The sequence below is a fragment of the Helianthus annuus genome, chromosome 15, assembly GCF_002127325.2.
Source record: "Helianthus annuus cultivar XRQ/B chromosome 15, HanXRQr2.0-SUNRISE, whole genome shotgun sequence".
Taxonomy (NCBI): domain Eukaryota; kingdom Viridiplantae; phylum Streptophyta; class Magnoliopsida; order Asterales; family Asteraceae; genus Helianthus; species Helianthus annuus.
In genome coordinates, this window is record NC_035447.2 from 90,967,938 (window position 1) to 90,988,266 (window position 20,329).

The 20,329-nt window shown below is 41.1% G+C and overlaps 1 long non-coding RNA gene and 1 pseudogene across 2 annotated transcripts; one reads left to right on the forward strand and one right to left on the reverse strand.

Annotated features, from left to right (window-relative positions):
• Positions 1-8,065: 8,065 nt before the first annotated feature.
• Positions 8,066-9,109, reverse strand: LOC110881839 (annotated as a pseudogene).
• Positions 9,110-17,014: 7,905 nt separating this feature from the next.
• On the forward strand, positions 17,015-19,962 carry LOC110885145. Of its 2 annotated transcripts, XR_004881047.1 has the most exons (4): positions 17,015-17,580; positions 17,667-18,009; positions 18,929-19,016; positions 19,913-19,962. It is a non-coding gene; the product is annotated as an uncharacterized LOC110885145 (long non-coding RNA). The 2 variants fall into 2 exon arrangements; XR_002561895.2 differs by lacking the exons at positions 18,929-19,016; positions 19,913-19,962 and having other exon boundaries at positions 17,016-17,580; positions 17,667-18,149.
• The last annotated feature ends 367 nt before the right edge of the window (positions 19,963-20,329 follow it).

Genomic DNA, 20,329 nt, shown 5'->3' on the forward strand with positions numbered 1-20,329 from the left:
AACATATACATATTCACATACCACATGATCAAATAATCATGTCATAACATCATACATTCAATAGTTCAATCATTCAGTAATTCAATCAAGTTCACATACGTTGCATATAATACAAAAACGGGTTTGAAATACGAGTTGTCACAGTATCCCCAACTAAAAAGAAATTTCGTCCCGAAATTTGGTACGCACTCACTGAAAAGCTAGGTAGGTTAAAGCTAGGTAAGTCATATCGTCTGCTAGTTTTCCTGGGGTGTCACATCCTCCCCAACTTGAATGGGAATTTCGTCCCGAAATTCACCAGTTGCATCAACAGTAGGTTCGCTAGGTTTTGACTGGTCATTGGGGAACAGATGTGGGTACTTAACTTTCATCTGGTCCTCACGTTCCCACGTGAACTCTGGACCACGTCTTGAGTTCCAACGAACTCTCACAATCGGTATACTGCTGTGCTTACGAACTTTAACTTCCCGATCCATAATTTCAATTGGTTCTTCGACAAACTGCAATTTGTCATCTATCTTCAGCTCTTGAAATGGTACTACCAGTGTTTCATCAACCAAACACTTCTTTAGCTCTGATACGTGAAATACATCATGGACATTACCCAACTCAGCCGGTAATTCCAACCTGTAGGCCACCTTTCCAATTCGTTCTAGAATTTTGAACGGTCCCACATAACGAGGGTTTAGTTTGCCGCGTTTCCCAAAACGCACCACACCCTTCCAGGGTGAAACCTTTAACATAACGCGATCATTAACTTCAAATTCCAGCGGTTTACTACGCTTGTCAGCGTAGCTTTTCTGACGGTCGCGAGCTGCGGCCATACGGTTTCTGATCTGCACAATGCTTTCCGATGCTTCAAGAACAAACTCAGGGCCTGTGATCTGGCTATCACCCACCTCATGCCAACAGAGAGGTGAACGACATTTCCGTCCGTACAGTGCTTCGAACGGAGCTGCCTTAATACTTGAATGGTAGCTGTTGTTGTAGGAGAATTCTATCAACGGTAGGTGCTTCTCCCATCCTTTGCCAAAGTCGAGTACGCATGCCCGAAGCATATCTTCGAGTGTTTGGATGGTGCGCTCGCTTTGACCATCCGTCTGTGGGTGATAAGCGGTGCTCATGTCGAGTTGGGAACCAAACGATTTATGCATTGACTGCCATAACTCTGAAGTGAAACGCGGATCACGGTCTGAAATGATAGAAGTTGGCACTCCATGCCTAGAAACCACTTCCTTGAGATACACTGCTGCCAGCTGAGAAAACTTGTCTGTTTCCTTGATTGCTAGGAAGTGTGCTGATTTCGTGAGGCGATCAACAATCACCCAAATAGTGTCATTCCCAGCCTGAGTTCTTGGTAGTCCTGTCACGAAATCCATAGCGATCTGCTCCCACTTCCATGTGGGTATCTCTGGTTGCTGCAGTAGACCTGAGGGCTTTTGATGTTCTGCTTTGACTTTAGCACAAGTCAAACATTTGCTGACGTAGGTTGCTATATGAGCCTTCATGCTGGGCCACCAGTAGGTAGTTTTCAAGTCATGGTACATCTTATCTGATCCAGGATGTACAGAGTAGCGTGATTTATGTGCCTCTTCCATTACGAGTTCTCGTAAGTCACCATAGAGTGGAACCCAGATGCGTCCGGTTACATAGTAAGCACCGTCTCCCTTCTGTTCTAGTCGTTGTCTCGAGCCACGTAAAGCTTCAGCTCGAACGTTCTCTGGTTTCAACGCTTCCAACTGAGCGTCTCGTATCTGGGAAGGGAGGTTGGACTGAATCGTTAGTTGCAATGCTCGCACACGCCTAGGTGCATTATCCTTTTTGCTGAGGGCGTCAGCTACAACGTTCGCCTTGCCCGGATGATACTTGATGGCACATTCATAATCGTTCAATAACTCCACCCATCGTCGTTGTCGCATATTCAACTCTTTCTGGTCGAAGATGTGCTGGAGACTCCTATGGTCAGTGTAGATGGTGCATTTGGTACCGTACAGGTAGTGCCTCCAAATCTTCAACGCAAATACCACCGCTCCTAACTCCAAGTCGTGCGTTGTGTAGTTCTTCTCGTGCACCTTCAGCTGACGAGAAGCATAAGCTATTATCTTCTCGCGTTGCATCAACACGCAACCGAGACCCTGAATTGACGCGTCACAATATACCACAAAATCTTCGGTGCCCTCTGGTAAAGACAAGATCGGTGCACTGCAAAGTTTCTGTTTTAACAACTGGAAGGCCTCTTCTTGCTTCGTTCCCCAAGAGTACGCCGTGTTCTTCTGTGTCAGTGAGGTGAGAGGTTGCACGATTTTCGAGAAGTCTTTAATAAACCTTCGATAGTATCCAGCGAGACCAAGAAATTGACGCACCTCAGACGGAGTCTTTGGTGCCGCCCAATTCTTAACTGCATCCACCTTCGCAGGGTCCACATGTATCCCTTTCTCGTTAACGACGTGCCCAAGGAAATGCACTTCCCGAATCCAAAAGTCGCACTTAGAAAATTTCGCATACAGCTGTTCCTTTCTCAAAAGTTCCAAGATAAGACGTAGGTGGCGCTCGTGATCTTCCTTGTTCTTGGAATAAACCAAGATGTCGTCAATAAACACTATAACAAATTCGTCGAGATATGGCTTACATACGCGGTTCATGAGATCCATGAAAACCGCTGGTGCATTGGTCAATCCAAACGGCATGACCAAAAACTCATAGTGTCCGTAGCGCGTTCGAAAGGCTGTCTTGGGGACATCCTCTTCCCTAACCCTTACCTGGTGATAACCCGACCTTAAGTCGATCTTTGAATAAAAGCTTGACCCTTGCAGCTGGTCAAACAAGTCGTCGATGCGTGGTAATGGATAGCGGTTCTTAATGGTCACCTTGTTGAGTTCTCGATAGTCGATACACATACGGAATGACCCATCTTTCTTCTTTATGAACAGAACTGGGGCTCCCCAAGGCGAAGAACTGGGTCGTATGAAACCCCTATCCAACAATTCTTGTAGCTGATTAGACAGCTCCTGCAACTCACCAGGTGCTAACCAGTAAGGAGCTCGAGCAATCGGAGCCGCTCCTGGCGCAAGATCAATCTGAAATTCTACTTGACGGTGAGGAGGTAACCCTGGTAGCTCCTCTAGAAATACATCAGCAAATTCTCGCACCACTGGTAGATCCTCGATCTTACTCTCTTCAGACTGAGCGTTGGTAACTAACGCTAACAGTGCAGGATACCCCTTTTGTAGATACTGTTGTGCACGCATGGACGTGATAATCCCAACCATCGTCCCACTACGATGCCCTTGAACTAACAGTGACTCTCCATCAGGGAGAGGAATACGCACAATCTTCTCCTTACACAGAATTTCTGTTTGGTGCTTAGACAACCAATCCATGCCTACCACTATGTCAAAACTACCGAGCGTAACGGGAAGGAGGTCAATGTCAAACACCTGACCCACGAGATCTAGTTTGCATCCAAAAAGGACATTTGAGGCCTCTATCGTCTTACCATCTGCTAGTTCCACTATTTGTCTAACCTCTAAAGGTGTTGGGGTTAACCCTAATCGTTGACTAAACTCTAGGGACACGTAACTCCAATCGGCACCCGAATCAAATAATACAGAAGCAATACGATTGTTAACAGGAAACGTACCAGTTACAACGTTGCGGTCATTCCTGGCATCCCCTGCTCCAAGCTGAAACACTCTGCCCCGAGCACCATTACCCCCGTTGTTGCCGTTGTTGTTGTTGTTGTTCCCAGCATTGTTGTTATTATTCGGGCGGTTGTTGTCGTTAGCGTTCTGGTTTAACTGAGGGCAATCCCGCTTAAAGTGACCCTCATCCCCACATTGATAGCACCCCCTCCTAAAACCCTGGTTCTGCTGGGGTGGTTGTCCCTGTTGTCTCTGATTCTGCTGGTTTTGTTGCTGCTGGTGTTTGGGCTGTGAAGCCCTACAATCCTTGGCCTCATGGCCCACTTTACCACACCTGTGACATGTGCGACTACACGGCCCGAAATGATGGTAGCCACACTTATTACACTGTGGTTTCTTCCCTGCATACGAGCCCTGACTTTGGCCACTTCCCTGGCCTTGATTGACAGAAGACGACTGGCTAAAGTTGCGGTTGTTGTGGTTATCTGGCCTTTTCTGAGTCTGACCAGCACTGGATGCTTTATCATAATCACTCCACTTCCGCTTGTTATCATTAGCGGACGCAGTGGCAGTGGGTGTAGCAGCTTTAGTGGCCGAAATACGCGGGGGTAACGAATCGCTTTCCACCTCTTGATCCACAATCTTGTGAGTCAGACGAACGATCTGTGTCAAATCATTGAGATGGGCTGCAGTGACCAAGCTCTTCACACGCGGAGGCAACCCTTTGATGAATAACTCAATCCTCCGGGACATAGGCCGGGACAAGTTTGGGCACATGTCGGCCAGTTCATATGATCGCTTCACATACGCTTCGACTTCAGATCCAACCATCTTCAAGTCGTAGTATTCGTTTTCCAGCTTCTGGACCTCGTCCCGAGGACAATACTCCTCCCTGATCAGTTCTTTAAAGTCTTCCCAAGTTGTGGCATTCGCTGCCTCGATGCCCAACAACTGTACTTGGGCGTTCCACCATGTTAGGGCACCATCAGCCAAGGTACCCGCAGCATACTTTACCCTGTCCCCAGCGGGACAGTTACAGATAGCAAACACAGACTCTGCTTTTTCGAACCATCTTAGGAGTCCCACAGCCCCTTCAGTCCCGGTGAAGGTCTGTGGCTTGCAGTCCATAAACATTTTGAACGTACACGCAGGCTGGTTAGGTTGAGGTTGCGCTTGTTGACCTAAATAACGGGAGGAAACACATTATAGGAATGAAAAGACGTGTACGTGGTATAAGAGTAGAGAGTACTTGGTACATTCCGTACCAGCTTGATAGGCTGCTAGAGCCTCAGCCACGCGGGTATTGATTAGGTCATTCAACTCAGCCTGAGTCATGTTGATGTTGCCACGTCCGTGTCCTCGTCCACTCATGTTTCTATAGTTGGGAATAAACCGATTTAGAAATCGAAACGAGACAGGAGTCAAGTATCATACTGATATTCACGTACTACTAAGTTCACACATAGTAAGGCAGAACCCTTCTCACGCTTGATAAGCCTCACTGGGACTTGCATGCACCCCGCGTTGTTATTAAGTGTGCACCCATAATAATAAGGCAATTTGCATGCTTATCTCAGTGCCTCTTAGCTTACGCTCGAAGTTTCCCCTGTTCAAACAACACAACAAATGATATCACAGTTCTATGGTTTACATGAGTCGAAGAGTAGTGTCACACTATCAAGTCACTATGGTGTTAAACGTTTCAGTTCATATACGTTGTGGGTGTGTGACTGCTAAGCAAGTACTGTATAAAGTGAGAGAGAAACGAACCTTGCAATCTGGTGCTGAGTGTCATGATCGATTTTCGAAGTTGTTCGGTTATAGCCTGGTTTTACAAAACGTTTTAAAACCTAGTTCACTATAACCAGTGGCTCTGATACCAAACTGTAACACCCCCAAAATACCACCTGCGGAAACCCCGCGAGGCGTGTTACACATCAGAGTCTGAGCCACCAATCACATTGAACCAATAGTAAATACTTAAATAAAACATGTCATTAATCGCCAAGATTAAATGTGATCACAATATTAATTTCCAAGAGTTATGTAGCGGAAGCATATGATAAGTCGTTTAGTAATCGTTTCAAAATAAACTTAAAACCAATGTATCAATTATAAATAATCCAGCAGCTTCGATCCATGACCACTCCAGCACGCCCAGATAGCAAGTCCATGTTCCAAAGTTAACGACCTACAAGCATGCAAACAAGTGTGTCAGACTACGCTGGTGAGTTCAAGGTGTTGCTTACGTGTGAAGTTACCAGATATTAGTTAAATCAACTCGTTGTTTGGTTCAGATGTCGTTGTTAACTTGATTATTGTACCGTATGCAGCGTCAATGATGGGAATGCCTAACCCCAATGCCCTACAGGCATTGGTCAAAGTCAAGGTATCAAACAACCTTGACAAGCTGTAGGAGGTCTTATATCCGCGTTACAAGTTGTCCCAGTAATTAGTTCACGCCCGTCCTTACGGCCCGGTGTGAGGGTGCCAAACCTAATAGCGCTATCAACTAATTACCCCATTGCCTTACAGGCAATCCGGTAAATGATTGTTTCTATGTTTCAGTTGTTTACCCCAAGTTTCCCTTCCAAATGTTTACCAGTTGTCCCAAACCACCGGGACGCATGCTTGAGAAAATGCAATGAACTCACCTTGGTTTGCTCGGCAGATTATACCAAAGTTACTTGAATTAAAAGTGGTCAAACACGTCCTAACAGGATTACCGTACAAGTCAGGTTGGGTTCAAGTAGAGCACGTATGTTTACACATAGACTAACAAGTCATAAGCACGTAAAGTTCATGGCAACACGTTTGGTACGTTAACAGTCAAGAGCATATCATATTCGTACTTGAACGATTTAAATAACCAAGCCCAAAAGATAGTAGGCCCAACATGTTGTGCGATCCACAACATGTTGTGCGATCCTCATATCCCGGCCCAACAACATAACTGCCCAATAACCTATTCTTGGCCCAATTAACATAACATACAAGTGTTGTGCGACCCGGGCAATTTGTGCGATCCAGATAGCTTGTGCGACCCAACTGGTCTTGTACGATCCGGTTGGGTTGTGCGATCCAATTAGCCCAACCCAACATAACACCCGGCCCAATATGTTGAGGGATTTACATAAAGATTTCGGCCCAGCAACAAAGCAGTCAACTTGTGCGATTAGTGTGGGCTTGTGCGTTTGGTGACCCTTGTGCGATCTGGGCCTCTTGTGCGGCCGGATCAGCTTGTGCGTTCGGACCTCATGTACGATCAGAAGGTCTTGTGCGATTAGTTTAAACCATTCCAAATATCAAGCAAAATCGGTTACATAATCACTAACAGTTTCCTTATTTTTCATGCCAATCAATTAACACAATCCAAACATAATATCAATCTAATATCGATTAACCAAGCATAATCTAAGCAATTCATATGAACCCTAATATGAATAACAAGAACATTCAAACCACCCGATCCAAATCTTTGTGCAATAATCCGCAAACTTATAATAATAGTCAATCTAACAAGCATCATCAAACAATCCGAATCCATACATGGCAGCCGATTGACATCTTTATACACATAAACATCATGGTAGCCGATTAATATCATCACACAATTTCCGATTTCCTAATCATGTAACCGATTAATAAATACATTATCATCAAACATCATATGAAACACATAGATCATAATCATCATTACCATACAATCAAAGAACAAGCAACCAATATACACTAACCGTGATGTTTGAATGGGTTGAATGGACCGATGTGGAAAGCTTCGAGTGGGGAGGGGCTGCCGTCGGGTTCCAAGCAAAAACGAGAGAGAGAGAGGAAGTCTAGAGTTGTGTTGTGTCAAGTGATTGTAACAATTGAGGGTTTACACATTTAAGAGAAGTGGGCCGAGCCCAACTTGTTGACCTATGGGTCCGCGTACAAGCTACACGGCCCAAGGAGATTTGTGCGGTCCAGCGGTGTGGTATGTTGTGCGGTTCGAGTTGAGTAAACATATACATATTCACATACCACATGATCAAATAATCATGTCATAACATCATACATTCAATAGTTCAATCATTCAGTAATTCAATCAAGTTCACATACGTTGCATATAATACAAAAACGGGTTTGAAATACGAGTTGTCACATAAAGTTTTGATAATTTAAGAAAGAGAATGAATATATAAATCATAGAATATTTATAATTAGTAACTGTGACCACAATTTAAAATTTTGGAAATCTTTTTATATCTTTATTTAGGATGCTCCTTTTTTAGCCACACTATCACTTAACCAGATAGCAACACTTAGCCATTAGAGACAACTTCTTTGCTAAATGAGTCAGATTGGCACAAAAGACAATAACAACAATTAACCTAATTTAGCTATGATTTACATCTCTGATATTATATACATACCAACCAAAGACAACCAATATAACAAATTTATCCCATCAAACATCCAACATACATAATTACATGGTCATCTACAACTTACCTAAATCATTCATCTGTCTTTGCAGGAATTCCAATCCACCATAATAACACTTCCATTTTACGCGCGCGAAAGTGATGCTGACATGGCAAGTTATGATGAATCCTGTTGTTCTTAAAACCGGCTGAACATGTGGAATCAGAGGATCCTTATGAATTTTGAAGTTGATCCCATTACTTATTCATATGATAAAGAAATGAGTGAAGATATTCTACAACTTAAAAGCTTCGCGTTTGTATCAACGGGTCATAATCAAAAGCATCACCCGCCTTCACAAACCGCCCTTTGACACACTTTCTTACATCAGGGCGCTCCTTTCGTGTAGCATATCTTACTCTCTTCTAAAATCTATAAACAACACAGGTTTAGGGTTTATTATTATGAACTTTAAAATTAAACTCTTTTATATATTTTCTTTTAGGGTATTTAACGACTCACTTTCGCATTTTCTTTTTTTCCTTGTAATGGAGACAACATCACTTCTGCTACCAGAAGGGGTGGTGGTTTGATCAGGGCCCGCGCCCGGGTTGCACCGTGGTGGATCGCCCATGAGAAGCATTGAAGAAGCATCACAATCTAGATGATACTCACCAGCACTGCTTTCTCCTGTAAGACTTGAAAATGAGATATTCGAGTGTTGCCTTGCATAACTACAAGGATTCGGTTCGGTTTTACAATTCCTTAATGAGTCAGCTGATGCTGCATTACTGCATGCGGGATTCGAAGTTTCCTAATCACAAAAACAAATAATATAAACTCACCACAAATTACAATTTAATCATATCCTGATTAAAATTAAACAACAGTATAATACCTTGCCAGCATATGAAGATTCGGCCCCCAAACAAACTATCAATCCCGTCTTTTGCGAAAAGCTATTTGGGATCGTAATGGCCTACGCCAAAGAGCTCTTCGTAATTCTCAATGCTCAAGTCTTTTGCGGGGTATTCGGTACCGGTACCGGTAGCACTTTTCCCCGTTTTCGGTACCGGTACCGGTTCGGTACCGAACGGGTACCGTGCTCATCCCTACTCTCAATATCCACTCTTAGGTTTCCTACTCACCATCACGTATACCTTTTGATATTAGTCACAAATAATAATCAAATAAGTCATAAGAAATGTACAATAGAGAATAACTAATCAACAATAGTAAATTTATATACCCAAATCCTACGCATTCGAGTTATTTCCATCATTAGTAAATTTATACACCTAGATCTTATTATTCTATCCTTTTCTTGTTTCGCAACATCCAGCATCATATCGTAGTAAACATGACTCAACAACCAATTCCTACACATAAACATCCGTATTAGGCTTTTCAACTACGAATTCCATAAAACCTTAAAAAACTGATAAATTAGTAACTAAAACCATTGAAATATGAGAAATTGTACTCACCGAGTAGTGCATAGAAACAGGACGACCACGGCAAGACAGGATGACCAAAAAAAGAAGTAAAACTTGTAACTACCCCAATCACTTTGTATGTCGAAGAGGCCCCCCTGTACACCACATCCAGTCCGTTACAGATGGCATATTCATCGGTGGAAACAGGCGAAGTGACACAGCCAATTGCTGCAAGCAGTGAGTGACGATTCGCTAACAAAAAAATGAATATACCGAATCAATGATGAAATTTAGATGATAGAAACCTACCGGAGAAGATGAGAAATTAGATAAGTAATTTAGCACCGTGAAGGAAGAAAATGAGAATATATCAATTGATTCATTTGAACAATTGTAATGATGACTGGATGAAGTAGTAGGGTTTACCAATCAGTTGTTGGTGCAATCCCACAGATGACTCCCATGGATTGTTGATGAAATCTTACGACTCCAATGGATTGTAAAGTTGGATGGAAGGTTTGGGGAGATGATCAATAAAATAACATGGAGGTGCGGTTGTAGTAGCAAGGATTCAGGAGAGAAAAAGGAGAGTGGGGTGAACCGAAGATGCCAATAACTGCTAAGAACTGGAGGTGAGGCATTCTGAAATCACTGGAGGTGGAGAACGTGGGGCAAAACATGTGAAACTTCAAGAAAACTGGCGATAACCGATGATAACTGCTGATGTAGCAGTTAAAAACATGAGTTTAAACGGACAAGATTTTATCTCAGCACGATCTAAGGGTTAAGAATGATTTAGAAGTTAGTTAGACTTAATGGGTTCCACATATATATATATATATATATATATATATATATATATAATTAACTCTTTTATAAAGTAACAAACTTGATTAGGAAGTGTTTGTTGTTGACAAATCGGAAAAAAAAAAACAAAATAATTAAATAAATTTGAAGTGAGATTCTTTTGGAAGGATTTTAATGTATTTTTAACTTTCATTTGTTTGTTTCCCAACTACACGCCAATTAGTACTGGTGTAATTTTAGATTCCTACTCCACCAACTCATGCATAAATTGCTTTCATCAATGCATGTGTTGAATTTTCCAAGTGCATACTGACCATCCATCAGTGCATTCAAATGAAAGCTGCGAAGGTATCTACTAATTAACTATTCACCCGTGAGTGCATTTATGTATCCGGGACTTAATTCGAACCCACAAGTTAGACTATGAGGTATGGGGCATAGGTTGGGGGAAAACGTTCAAGCCACCATCTGGGTGGGCTTGGGTTAGGGCGTAGCCCTTGGGGCTTGGGTTTCAAGTCGGGCGTGGAACGGGTCTAGCAAGCTGATATGGCGGGCTGTGAATGGCCAAACCAAACTAGCCGTTGGGGGCTATTTTTTTAAAAAAAAAAATTTCCTTTATAAATACCTTACCATATTTATCATTTTTCTCACACAATATCAAACACATAAAACACAATCTTGCCATGAGTTCTTCAAGTTATATTGAATCGTTATCATCATCTGACGATGGTGAGGAAATATTTCTACAAACGATCGTGATGGTGGTGAAAGCTATCGTGGAAGACGAAGAGGAGGAGGAAGAGACTCAACAAAAGGTCACGACCGCACTTAGGCAGTTAGCGTACGGCAATAGTTCGGACATTATGGATGACTATTTAAAAATGTTTGCACGTGTAGCTTGAGAAAGTCTTCACAACTTTTGTTCGTGTATTCTAGAACTTTATAGGAAAAGATATTTGAGAAAGCACTCGTTCAGTGACATGCAATAATTATTGGAACATCACGCAGATTATCATGCGCTACCCGGGATGCTAGGTAGTTTAGATTGTATGAAATGGGCTTGGAAACTTTGTCCTACCCAATGGCAAGGCGCTCACACGAGTGGATTTTACGGGATGCCAGCCATCTTGCTTGAAGCGGTTGCGTCCCAAGATCTTTGGATATGGCATGCATTCTTCGGTATGCCAGGTTCACATAATGATATTACCATCATAAATCACTCGCCCCTTTTCAATGATCGGGTAAATGGTATAGGACACAAAGGAACTTTCTTTGTAAACGGGGTTGGTACGTGTATGGGTACTACCTAGTTGATGGGGTTTACCCAGAGTGGGGGGTTTTCGTAAAATCGTTCACAAAACATGGTACCACAGATCCAAAGAGATTAAAGTTTAACAGGGTCCAGATGGCTGCACGTAAAGACGTCGAGCGAGCATTCGGTGTTTTGAAGAAAAGGTGGCAAATATTGGCAATGCCTTGTCGACTATGGGACAAGGATCAGATTGGAAACGTGATGTACACATGTATCATTCTTCACAACATGATTTTGGAGGATGAAGGTAGAGCGGTCGTTACCTACTATGATGACGATGACCCCCAACCTGGTAACGTAACAGACCAAGATAAAAGCGGCAAATGAATTTTTGATCAAGTTAAGGGATATACATCACAACCTTCGATCTCATTTGGTGGATCATGTTTCAAAGATTCCTGGGTTCGAAACCGACGAAGACGATGAATATGACGAAGACGACGAAGAATGATTGTTTTTTATTTTGATAATTATTATGTATGTTTATGTAGTTTTAAAAAAAAATATGTATGTTTATTATTTATGTAGTTAAAAATATAAATATATATATATTAAAAAAATGTTGATGTGGCTTGGCCACGCCAGCCCAGCCACGCCCAATCCAAGCCCCACCATACCCCTTAAAACTTGGCTTTGGGTTTGTTAATATTCAACATCCACGTGTCAACTAATACCCCAACCCAAGCCCCACCATACCTCATGGTCTTAACTCATAAATACTTGATTCCGGGTTAAATGTTAAAACAGTGGAAGAAGGATTGTTAAGATTTTTATTCGAGTTTGTTGCTTGTGGTGATGGTATTTTCCGAACAACTAAAATTAATCAAATAAATAATCAATTTCATGAGCAAACGAACTCAAAATTAACCAAAAAACTAATTGATTGTATGAACAACTGCAACTAATTGAACAAACTAATTGATTTTATGAAAGAACACTTAAATCAATAGAATAAAAAACTAACCGTTTTTATGAAGATCGACAGAAACTAATCGAGAGTTTATGAACGACTCAAACTAATCGGAAAACCTAATCTATTTCATGAAGAACAACTGAAAATTAATCAAAAAATTCTATGAACATCGATGAGGAAAAAAACCCTAGATACGAGGACTCTTCAACCCGTCTCTGTTTTTCATAACCTGTTCCAACCCGTTCCTTTTTATAATCAGAATCAAGTTGACCCGTGAAATATCTCTGTGTTTTAGGGGATGACCCAATTGGATCCGTTAGTTACTAAAAAGAAGACCAAACCGACCCATGCAATTTAAAAAAGACCCAAAACGACCCAAATCTATTAATTTAGGTTAGAATCCCCCCCCCCCCCCAGCGAAGACTCTTCAACCCGTCTCTATTTTTCATAACCCGTTCCTTTTTACAACCAGAACCTTGACCCATGAAATATCTCCGTGTTTTAGGGGATGACCCAATTGGACCCATTAGTTAAAAGAAGTGCAAACCGACCCATTGCAATTAAAAAAAAAAGACCCAAAACGACCCAAATCTATTAATTCGGGTCAGAATTGCCCCCCTAGTATTTTGCATGGTTTATAGAGGTTTTAAATGGAACTTTACAAATACAGACAAAGTTTGACTTTCACTTTTCTAAAAAAGACATTGGCTGCCGGATTCGGCTTAGCCAATGTTGTTTTCAAACTTGGCCGGGATTTTTTCAACCCAAAAATTGCAAGCTTATCACGCGTTTGAAAGTCATTGACTCTTTTATGTGTTCGTTTGTTAAGATATATATGAGTTCACGAAACCATAGAACCTTGTGTTAAAAAAATAAAATAGTACTTAAAGGTGTTATTTTCAATAAAACATAAGAACTATCTGTATAATTAACACTTTTATAAAGTAACAAACTTGATAAGGAAGTATATGTTGTTGACAAAGCGTAAAAACAAAATATTTAAATAAATTTGAAGTGAGATTCTTTTTGAAAGATTTTAATGTATGTTTAATATATTTAAAGTGAGGTTCACATATAAATATTTATTTACATTCTTCACAATATTCAACTTCAACTTTCATTTGTTTGTTTCTCAACTACACGCCAGGAGTTACTACTTACTACTGGTGCAATTTTAGATTCCTACTCCACCAACAAATGCATAAATTGTTTTTACTCTACCCATTCGAATCACTCGCTGACAATGTGCATCCTTTTACTTCAATTATCAAATGCATGTATTGAATTTTCCAGACCATCCATCAATGCCTTCAAATGAAAGCTGCTAAAGGTATCTACTAAAAACTATTCACCCGTGACTGCATTGATGTATCCGGTACTTAATTCGAACCTACTTTCACACTTTAAATTCCTCCCCACCACATGACTTGCCATCCACAATAGCATCCCTCGGCTTGTTTGAATAGCAAACTACCAAATTGGTTGTCTTTCTTTCTCCAACATCTATCACACTGATTGTTTTCTGATCTTCGTAACCACATACGGTTTTAGCGTTTGGACCGGCCTCGCAACCTATGCCATGAAAGTGTGTGTGCGCAGGAGCTTCTTTTGTTACAAGATTCCATGGCTGTTCTATCTTCCATTCATTGTTGGAATCGGTGATCTCGGAAATTTTTGGTAAAATCTCATTCTCTTTATCCTAATCATAGTTTACTTATATTCTTTGTTATTGCTTTGTCATACCATTATTTGAAGACTAGCACATATCATCACTAAAACTCTTTTTGTTGTGTATAGCCGTTGTGTTTAAATAGTCTTAAGTACCTAGCTGGATTTCATTCTTCTATGATTTCAACCATATATAAAATGGATATATAACAATCTGAGAATATTGCACGCCCAACATTAATCCAATTTTCGAACGAATTAAAAAAACTCTATAATCATGTCTTAGTTGACATGAATCATGTTTCTTAGTAGGGACTTGTCACCTGTGTTCAGTGGCGGATTTAAAGGGTTAGTAGGGTGGGCACAGGCCCACCGTACACATCGGCGGCCGGTGCTCTACATTGTCCTTCACCGAGAGCCTTTTATAGAGGATGAGCCTGCTATTGACCAGAGAAAATTAAAGATACATTGTGTCATATGCTTTTTTTTCGGTCATATACATTTTTCTGTTCTTCGGTGGATGAACAAGAATGGTGAAAGAGGAAGAAGGAAAAGAAGATGACTTAGATTTTAGAAAAAGTAAAAAAATACCTATATAGTTTAAGGGTCATGCTAATTACACACGCAGAAAATAATTTTCACACCCCTAAGCGCCGCGCTATGGCCAAAGCGGGGCGCTTAGGTCGACAAAAGGTGATACGAGGTTTGACTGACTGACTGACATTGCAGTGACATAAAGGTGATACGAGGTTTCAGTTGTCCCGTGAACCCTAAGCGTCGCGCTATGGCCAAAGCGCGGCGCTTCGACCCCAAATGTTAACTTTAAATCCCTGCTCAGACTCAACATTCATCATTCAGTGATTTGTTTTTTGTCGATTTTCTTTGCTCTATTAGTTACATGTCTTGAAAAAACGATGTCGTGGTTAAGCAACTATCTTTTCGGTCAATATTTTGACGAGTCAGTTGTTCCTGATTCTTACGAGGGGACCGCTATTTCTGACTCGTATGAGAAACCGGTCTCGTCCAACTTGAGGGAGACAGAGGTTGTATCTGGCATTCGTTATCGTGATAACACGGTGAAGCTGGATTTGAATACCCCTGTGGAGGACCCTTACGCATAACAAGGTTATTCGAATTTCGGTTACAGTGGCGAGTATAGCTTTGTACAGCAGGAGTGTTATCCAAACGACAGTTACAGTTGTCAACAGAGCTTACAAGGTTATTCGAATTTCGGTTACGGTGGCGAGCAAAGCTTTGTACAGCAGGAGTGTTATCCAAACCAGAGTTACGGTTGTGAACAGAGCTTTGAACATCAAGTCCATTCGAACCTCGGTGACGATGGTGAGCCGGAGGATGTGTCTGTTGACGAGGAAGGTTGTTACCCGGTTACATTTTCGTTTGATACAACGCAGACCTTTTCGTCACGTAAAGAGTTGGTGCGTTGGGTACAAGACACGGCAAAAGACAATGGTTACCTCATTATGACTAAGAGGTTGAATAAAAGAGGAGAGAATTACAAGATTTGGTTTCAATGTACTTTTGGTGGGGAGCATAAGAGTATAGCTACAGAGAGGAAAACAGGTAGCAAGAAAATAGGCTGCCCGTTCGAGATGATCGGGTTTTCGGAATCATCCGGAAGTGTTTGGAGGATCGAGGTGACGAAGGCGAAGCATAACCACACTCCTATTGAAAACTTCGAGGGTCACGCGTATGCGAGAAGGCTTTCTTCGGAGGACAAAAAACTTGTTAAGGAGTTGGCAGAGCAAGATATTCCCAACCAAAGTATCTGGCGAACGCTCACAAAAAACAATCCGGCTAGAAAGCTTATTCTGAAAGATATACACAACGCTGTTCAGAAGATCAATGCCGAAAAAAATGTCGGTAAGTCTCCGATGCAAAAACTTGAAAACATTCTTATCGAAAAAAATTACACTTATTACATGCGCACGAATGAGATATCGAACGAAGTTGAAGATGTCTTCTTTGTTCACGAAAAATCATTCACTATGTGGCGTGCCTTCCCGCATGTGCTAATGATTGACACCACCTACAAAACGAACATGTACAACCTGCCCTTTGTTCAGGTCGTAGGCATGACGTCGACAAACAAATCGTTTACGGCTGCTTGTGTGACAACTGGTAATTAACGGCCTCTAGTTACGCGATTAACAAATGTTTAAGCCGATAATAAATAGCGTTTAAGGCACAAATTAACTTAGTTAGGCTTTTGGAATGCCTAGGAACGCCTATCTGACGCTACAGAGCGCGTATGGTAATCTTTGGGAGATCTGCTGAGCGTTAAACGATAACAAACTGACACCGAACGAAATGCGGACAATGCCAACAAGTACGAAGTTTATACATATAACATATACTTATGGATTATGTTTTGCGAAAATATTATGCTTTCGAACGACACAAAACGCAAACATGAATGAAAAAAACGTGGAAACAGTAACGCACCGACAATCAACGACGAAACGAAGCACCGGACTCGAATTTCTGTCTCGATATTAATATATTATGATATATTTAGCTTCGTTTTTAAATTTTATTTCCCGTAGTCGAAAACGGATCGAAAAACGGGTTAGAAACGACAGAGAAACAAGTTACGCGTTTTAATGCGACGACGATCATATGCGTCAAATATCGACATCCGATGTGAATTTTTAGGCGTTTCGTCTCTAAGATTATATTTTATGGCGTTATACGATAATCGGGTTCGAAAACGGACTTTGGATTTTTATTAGGCCGCTTAAAACTCGCTAACGGGCCTTGGGCCCAACCTACTTGATAAAAAAAAAACCTAGGTATAAAAACTAAAGTTATAAAAACTCTCCTCATTTGAAACCCTAGGTAACAAATGCGCACACCAGACCCCTCTTCCAACTTTCTCTGCATCTCCTTCTTCTTTGATGAAACCCTATCTTTCTCATTTTCTACAAGACACACACAACATCAATCCTGTTATCTCTCTCGACTGATCATACATAAAGCACAGACATAATATATGGTTGATGTCTCTTCTGGAAACCTTATCAACATCACCAACACAACCCCCCCCCTTTTCTTCTCCGGTCGGTCGACACCCACAGCCCCCTAAACCACCCCGCAACCCCTCTGTTGCTCGATACTAAACGGCCGGCCACCACCATTCGGTGGTGGCGTGCAGCAGCACCAACGCAGGGAACAAAGAGAGAGAAAGGAGGCCGGCGATGAGCTGGCAAAAGTTACCAGCGCCGCCGCTACGGCGATGGTGATGTGATGAAGATGATATTGATGTCAACGGAGGTGGTGGGGTTTGGGTGGTGTCACAGCGACGACAACAATCAACACGGGCCCTGCTCCGATGTCGGTGATGACGACGGTAATCAGGTGGCTCTGACCAAAACTCTGGTAAGTTTTTGTCTTCTAGATCTTCCTCATCTCAGTTCGATAAAAAGCACATGATTCAAGTTGTTGAGTTGCGAGTCTCGGCTCAGTTATGATGGCAGGGGTGTAAGGAAGCACATGATTCAAGTTCGGTTCGATAAGAAGCAGGGTGGTGGCTCGGTTCAGTCTTGACTCGGGTCAACACCGGGTCAACTCGGTCAATGCTGGTCAACTCAGGTCAACGACTCGGGTCAACACAGTCAAACTCGGCCAGCAAGAGTCAAACCACAGACACGAGTAATTCGGTTCGGTTTTCGGTGTTCAGTCAAAACTAGGCAACCTCAGATTCGACTCGGTCAACACCGGGTCAACTCAGTCAATGCTGGTCAACTCAGGTCAACGATTCGAGTCAACCGGTCAAACAGGTCAACGACAGTCAACACGAAGGACCCGGTAAAGTTTAAGCGTAGCGAAATAGTTTACGTTAGATTTTATATAGTTGAACGCGAAACCGAGCTCGACCGATACCGTTTGTGATTAGTTACGTTTTATTTTATCGTATTTGATAAAATTTTAGTATAGTGTTTGAAGTGCGTGGATTATTGTTGTGTTTTGACAAAATACGACGACTTTTATTGTCGGGTTATTCGATAAACAGAGGAAACTCTGTCCGTTTTTTTCTAAAAACCCGTAACATGAGACGTAATTACATTCTAAAAACGACACTTATCAACAATTCGAGTTTTTCTTATAAAATATAATATGGAGATATATTTATTTGACGACGTTTTTCGAATTATAAAACGAAGTTGTAAAACGACGACAAATTAAATAACTTCGTGTACTTTCGTAAAATAAATATAATTGTTATATTTATTTCAAGTGACTATTATTTGACGATTATTTATTTCCACGTTTAGAGACATCGAAACCCGATACACTTTTACAAAAAAAAATATAATGTTTATATTTATTTCTAACGACTATTATTCGGCGATTATTTAATATAAATATAATTGTGTATATTTATTTCAAACGTCATTAGTCTGTATACTTTTATAAAATAAATATAACGTAAGCTACGACGAGACGTACGTTGATCCATCCACGTACTTCTATTCCTAACGACTAACACGACTTTATAAATATATTTATATTTATATATAAATATATATTTTAAGTCACTCGAAAACTAAGACGTTTCAAATACTTTGTATTTATCCCGATTATAAACGGGATCAAATAACCATAGATTGGTTATTCTAAGTCAAGATAACACTACCTTAGAGTCGTTTAGTTAACGATTCGGTAGAGCTCGGACACGTAGTTTAGCTACGTTTAAATTAGAAACTGATAAGTTATTCCTTGTTAGGAATGCTTTAGTTGCACGCTAGCGAGTTCACATTATTGGAATGGCATCATGAAACCACGTTAAGCTAGCTTCGCACAGGAATGTCAAGGTGAGTTCATAACCCCCACTTTTTACTGTTTTTACATTTTTATAAATGTTTTCGGGGGTGGAAAGACATGCAAGTTTTTGCAAAAGTAAATAACTTTTCGATGAACGAAAACTCATATTTATAAACCGTGTTGCGAATGAATTTCAAGGAACTTAAATGGTTTACGAATGATTTCGATCAAACATACCGGTTTTACAAATTTGATCCGCATATTACGAAACGTGCATGATTTTCTAATGGGTACGGGTGACACAGTCGAGGTGATTCGACACAGTCGAGGTGATTCGACACAGTCGAGGTGATTCGACACAGTCGAGGGGATTCGACACAGTCGAGGTGATTCGACACAGTCGAGGTGATTCACGCAGTCGAGGTGATTCGACACAGTCGAAGTGATTCACACAATCGAGGTGATTCGACACAGTCGAGGTGATTCGACACTAAAAACCGTCTACACAGGTTGAGTACTTCCTATGTCGCCGCCTACGTTAATGTCCTCGCGAAACATTAACAATCAACCTGATCATAGACGCTTTACATACCCATTTACAACACTAAAACTTTCATATATTCATAAGATTCATTTGATGGAAACTCACAAAAACATGAATTTACAAACTTTGGTAACGTTTTTCAAACTATACCTAAGTAAGGGGACACGCTGATCCTGCTTACAAAGGTTCGTTTGGGCTCGGCCCATTCTCTCTCGTGCAATGCACAAAGACTATTGTGGGCTAGACTCACAGTTTTTCATATATCATGCCAAGAAAATAATTTTACTGTATTTTCTCAACAACTTTGAAACCGGTTATCAAAAAGATTTATTTTAAATCTTTTCAAAACAAACTATGAACTCGCTCAACTTTATGTTGACTTTTTCGCATGTTCTTTCTCAGGTTGCATTTTTAAAACTAAGGAACGGTTGGAATAGGAGAACCCATGGAAATTCGAGTACCTAGCAGGCGTTCACTGTTTAGAAGTCTTAGCCTTTTGCTTCCGCTGTGCAATGAAGATACCGGTCCAGTCACGCCAGCTCTGATATTTCGGGGTGTGACAGATTGGTATCAGAGCTATAGGTTTCAGCGAATTAGGTTTCTGTAGAGATACCTAGGCTTTAACCTCACTTTACTCTGGGGACTTAGATTATTAAGCCTTTGGATACATACGGAACGCCTAGGACTTGAATATGGGTTCCAACCGTTGCCGAAACAATGAGTAAATGTTTTGGCTTTAATTATACACAAGTGTTGTGTTGATACACGGTTCATGAAACAAATTCATACATTAAGCAAAACTTTGAGAGTTTTGAATAA